Source organism: Tursiops truncatus, chromosome 19 (genome assembly GCF_011762595.2).
Source record: "Tursiops truncatus isolate mTurTru1 chromosome 19, mTurTru1.mat.Y, whole genome shotgun sequence".
Taxonomy (NCBI): domain Eukaryota; kingdom Metazoa; phylum Chordata; class Mammalia; order Artiodactyla; family Delphinidae; genus Tursiops; species Tursiops truncatus.
This window is the reverse complement of record NC_047052.1, coordinates 47,889,233-47,895,512: the sequence shown is the minus strand read 5'-3', so window position 1 is coordinate 47,895,512 and position 6,280 is coordinate 47,889,233.

The window sequence follows — 6,280 nt, the reverse complement described above, 5'->3', positions numbered from 1 at the left end:
CTTTTTCGAGTTTATCCTGGTGTAAAGTTCAGTTATTTACTTGAGATCTTTTTATTTTCTTAATATAGGTGTTTATTACTAATAACTTCCCTCATAGAATTGCGTTTGCAGCATCCCTTTAGGTTTTGGCATATTGTGTTTCCATTTTCATTCATTTCAAGATATTTTTTGATCTCCTTTTTAATTTCTTCTTTGATCCAGCAGTTGTTCGAAAATGTGCTGTATTTCTCCTTCATTTCTGAAAGATAACATTGTCAGAGTATCCTTGGTTTGCAGCTTTTTTCTCTCAGCCTTTCACAGAGGTAAAGTGCCTCTTTATCACGTCATATCAAGGATGTACAATCAACAGGATGTATCACTGTTGACGTTGACCTTGACCATCTAGATGAGGTAGGGTTTGTCAGGTTTCTCTAACATAAAATTTCTCTTTTTCCCCCTTTCCATATTGTGCTTTTTGGGAAAAAGTTACTACACATAGCCCACACTGAGGAAATGGGGAGTTATGGTCCACCTCCTTGAGCACAGAGTAGCTACATAAATTATTTAGGAATATTTCATAATTTTAGTACTAGTATAAACAGTGTTTTTTACTTTCAATTTCTGATTGTGTGTTTATTTCTCCTTTCAATTTTTGCTTCATGTATCTTGGAGCTCTGTTGCTAGGTGCATACACATTTAGGACTGATATGTCTTCTAAGTGAATAAGTCCTCTCTAATTGTGTAATATCTCACTTTATCCCTAGTGATTTTCCTTGTTCTAAAGTCTAAGATTGTCTGATATTAATGTAACCACATCAGTTATATTTTTCCTTTTTAATTGTGATAAAATTTACGTAATATAAAATTTACTATTTTTAAGTGTACCATTCAGTAGTGTTAAGTATATTCACACTGTTGTGTAACCACAACGACTACCCATCTCCAACTTTTTCATCATCCCATACTGAAACTGTACCCATTAAACAATAACTTTCCATTTTCCCTCCCCTAACCTCTGGTAACTGCTGTTCTACTTCTGTATCAATGTATTTGACTATTCTGAGTATGTCGTGTATGTCCACATTCATATTATTAACCAGAATTCAATATTTACTTATAATAATTTTCTTTTGAGGTAAAACTTACATACAATGAAATGCACAAATCTAAAGTAAACATTTACTAATTTCTGACTAATGCATTCATTGGTATAAGCCAAATCTCTATCAGGATATAGAACATTACTACCAGCCCACAAAGTTCCCTCATGCCCTTCTAATCAATCCTCACTCCAACTCCACAGGAAGCAACTACTGCTCTCATTTTCCACCACAGATTACTTCTGCCTGTTTTAGAACATCATAGAAATTGAACCAAAGCGCATATACTCTTGATTAATGTATCTTTCACTCAACATATCTTAGATTCATCCATGTTGTTGTATATATACTCGGAGTTCATTCCTTTTTACTGATGAATAGCAGCCCATTGAATGAATAAACCAGTTTGTTTATCCATTCTCTTAGGATGGACAGCTGTGCTGTTTCCAGGTTTGGGCTATTAGAAATAAAGCAGTGATTGAGTGATCTTGTAGATCTTTGGGAGAACATATGTTTACTTTTCACTTAAATAAATATTTGACTTGAATTGCTTGGTAAGGGTATGTCTGCATGGTAAATGTTAACAGGGTTAGTTTCATAAGAACATGCCAGACCCTTTTCCAAAATAATTGCAACATTTGACACTCCACCAAAAACATATGAGATTTATAAGTGCTCCAGACAACATTTGGTGTTGTCAGTCTTTATAACTTTAGCCATTCTGGTGGGTGTGTAAGGGTATCTCATTGCGATTTTAATTTGTATTTTTCTGGTGGTTAATGACAACCTTTTATGTGTCTATTAGCCATTTGCATATTATTTGGTGAACTCTCTATTGTAATAACTCCATTTTAAAAATATATTCATTTATTTTATTTATTTTTGGCTGCATCAGGTCTTTGTTGCTGTGTGCAGGCTTTCTCTATTTGAGGCAAGCAGGGCTAATCTTCATCGTGGTGCGTGGGCTTCTCATTGCAGTGGCTTCTCTTATTGTGGAGCACAGGCTCTAGGCGTGCGGGCTTCAGTAGTTGTGGTACACCAGCTCAGTAGTTGTGACTCACGGGCTCTACAGCACAGGCTCAGTAGTTGTGGCGCACAGGCTTAGTTGCTCCTCGGCACGTGGGATCTTCCCAGACCAGGGCTCGAACCTGTGTCCTCTGCACTGGCAGGTGGAGTCTTAACCACTGCACCACCAGGGAAGTCCCTATCATTCTTGATACTGGTAATTTGTGTCTTCTCCTATTTTTCCTTTTTAGTCTGATGATAAGTTTGTCAACTGTATTGATCTTATGAAAGAACCAGGTTTTGGTTTCATTGATTCCCTCTGTTTTTCTATTTAATAAATTTCATTTTAAAACAGCTTGATTGTAATATTATTAACATACCATACAATTCACCCATTTAAGGTGTACAATAGTTTTTAATATATTTACAGAACTGTGCATCCATCACCACAATCTAACTTTAGAACATTTTCATCCCCCTCAAAGTCCCAAACTCATTAGCTATCTTCCCACCCCACCCCCAACCACAATTCCTGGCCCAAGCAACCAGTAACCTATGTACTATCTCTATAGATTTACACATTCTAGAGGTTTCATATAAATGGAATCACATAATATGTGCTTTTTCTGTGATTGGCTTCTTTCAATTAGCATAATTTTTTCAAGGTTTGTCCATGTTATAGCATGTATCAATACTTCATTTCTCTTTTGGTATTGAATAATATTCCATTGTGTGGATATATCACATCAGTTGATGCATATTTGGGTTGTCTCCACTTTGGCTATTATGAATATTGCTGAACATTTGTATCCAGAAGCCTGAATATTATACCTAATGGCAGGCAGTATAGCTACTTTATAATAGAGTATTCCCAATTCCTCCTTCTCATCCCTTATAACAATGCTGTCATTCATTTCACTTATTGGTATGCCATAATTACATTCTTGTTATTACTTTGAATAAATATAATTTTTATATATAAATTAGATCAATAATAAGAAAAAATAAAAGATTTTATTTTGTCTTCATTTATTCCTTTACTAGTGATCTTCTTTTCTTCATGTAGATCTGAATTTCTGACCTATATCATTCTATTTCTCTATAAACAACTTCTTTTAACATTTCTTGAAGGCAGATTTACTGGCAACAAAGTCCCTCAGTTTTTGCTTGTCTGAGGAAGTCTTTATTTCTCTTTAACTTTTGAAGGATAATTTCACTGGATATAGGATTCTAGGTTGGTAGTTTTTTTCCTTCAACACCTTATGTTATTTATTTTGGCCACACCATGTGGCCTGTGAGATCTTAGTTCCCTCACCAGAGATTGAACCCAGGCCCCCTGCATTGGGAGTGCAGAGTCTTAACCACTGGACCACCAGGGAAGTTCCTCCTTCAACACTTTAAATACTTCATTTTCTTCTTGCATGTTTTCTGAAGTCAGATTTAATTTTTATCCTTGTATCTCCATAGGTCAGTTGCTATCCCCACCCTCTAGCTTCTTTTCCAAGATTTTATCCTTGTCTTTGGTTTTCTGAAGCTTGAACATGGTATGCTTATGTGTCATTTTTGGTATTTATCCTAAGCTTTCTGGATCTGTGGTTTTGTGTCTATCATTAATTGTGGAAAATTCCTAGCCACTATTAATTCAATATTTTTTCTCCTTTCTCTGTCTCTTCTCCCTGTGTTCTCATTTACATATGTTACACCTTTTATATTTATCCTCGTTTTTTTAAAATATTCTGTTCCACTTACCTGTTTTTCATTCTTTTTCTTTACATTCCAGTTTAGAAAGTTACTACTGACTTATCTTGAAGCTCACTGATTCTTTCCCTGGCCATGTCCAGTCTACTGGTGATCCCATCAAAAGCATTCTTCATTTCTGTCACAGTGTTTTTCATTTCAGGCATTTCTGGTTTTATTATTATTTTTCTAAGTTGTGGTAAAATACACAAAATTTACCATTTTTATTTTCTATTTATTTTTTAAAATAAATTTATTTATTTATTTTTGGCTGTGTTGGGTCTTCATTGCTGCACACGGGCTTTTCTCTAGTTGCAGTGAGTGGGGGCTACTCTTTGTTGTGGTGCACGGGCTTCTTACTGCGGTGGCTCCTCTTGTTGTGGAGCATGGGCTCTAGGCACGCAGGCTCTAGAGCGCAGGCTCAGTAGTTGTGGCGCACAGGCTTAGTTGCTCCACGGCATGGGGGATCTTCCTGGACCAGGGCTTGAACCCATGTCCCCTGCATTGGCAGGCGGATTCTCAACCACCGTGCCACCAGGAAAGCCCTAATTTTACCATTTTTAAGTGTACAGTTCAGTAGTGTTATGTACATTCACACTGTTATGCAACAATCACCACCATCCATCTCCAGAACCCGTTTTATGTTGCAAAACTGAGAATATGTCCATTAAATAATAACTTCTCATTCCTCCTTCTCACAGACCTGGAAACTACCACTCTACTTTGTGTCTCTATATATGTGACTACTCTAGGTACCTCATATAAGTGGAATCATACAGTATTCATCTTTTTGTGATGGGCTTGTTTCACTTAGTATAATGTCCTATAGATTCATCCAAGTTATAGCATGTGTCAGAAATTCATCTTTTTAAGGCTAAATAATATAATCCATCATATGTATATGTCCCATTTTGTTTTCCTGTTCATCCATCAATGAACACTTGGGTTGCTTCCAGTTTTTGGCTACTGTGAATAATGTGGCCATGAACATGAGTGTCTAGCATTTCCTCTGGAATCTTTCCTAGGGTCTCCATTTCTCTGCTTATATTACTTAACTGTTCTTGCAAAGTTCTCTTGTGGGAGGATTCTAAAAAATGTATATAACCTCTGTCCTGGAATTCCATTAGGAGTTTATTTAGAAGTACATATACCCTTATTTTTAGGAGATGCATACTGAAGTATTTAGTATTTTATTAAAAGTGGAAGGAAATATAATTTAAAAAAATCAATGAGGGGCTCCTCTGGTGGCACAGTGGTTAAGAATCAGCCTGCCAATGCAGGAGACACGGGTTCGAGCCCTGATCCAGGAAGATCCCACATGCCACGGAGCAACTAAGCCTGTGTGCCACAACTACTGAGCCTGCACTCTAGAGCCTGCGAGTCACAACTACTGAGCCTGTGTGCCACAACTACTGAAGCCTGTGCACCTAGACCCTGTGCTCCACAACAAGAGAAGCCACCACAATGAGAAGCCTGCACACTGCAATGAAGAGTAGCCCCCACTCGCCGCAACCAGAGAAAAGCCTGTGCGCAGCAACAAAGACCCAACACAGCTAAAAATAAAATAAAATAAATAAATTTATTTTTAAAATAAATAAATAATCAATGTGAAGAATGGGAACACCAAAGATATAACTATTATCACTGACAATGACCACTCTCCCATTCATAGTTGCCATATTTTAACAGCAATAAGGTCTTACATAGGAAATAGTACTATAATTTTGTATTTCATTAGAATATATATATTGATAAAACAATGTATTAATTACCTATAATTTGAAGTTTGGCAAGTAGCTCTCTGGTGGACAAATTGAATGGTCTTAAGTGTGTCTTCTCTGAGTCACAGTTTTCTCTTCAGAAAACGAAGTAACAATGTTGCTTGACATAGAATTCAGGTCATGACTCCCTGGTCCTTCTTCTCTGACTCTCCAAGTGTAAATAATTCGGTTTTTAGTCCAGGGCTTTCCAAACTTATCCACTAAAAATTCCTTCACAGCACAGAAGAATGAAAGCTTATCCCTGGTAGTCTAACATGGACACAAAAGTGGCAACCGTTTGCATATACAGCATAGGACTCTGAATTCTGTCTTATTTGAAAAGATATATTGATTTGGATTCTTCTTAAAAAATCTGTCTGACTGAACATAAAATATCCAAATGATTTGCCAAATAAACAGCAAATCCTTTTACCCAATTCTTAAAGTTATTGCCGCAAAAAGGTGCAACATTTCTCTTTCATTGTTGAGAAGAGTAAGGCGGCCTAGTCACTCACAAACATATACAGTCATAATATCACAGGGTTCTATATTCATATAATCAAAATCCCACATATCCATCTCGGAGTCATGTAGTTTCTCACTCAGTAAGCCTGTTCACATGATCCACATTCACAATATCCACAGAATGCACACGTAAGAAAAGCAAAAAAGTCAAGTAAATTTTAAGTCATACTCACA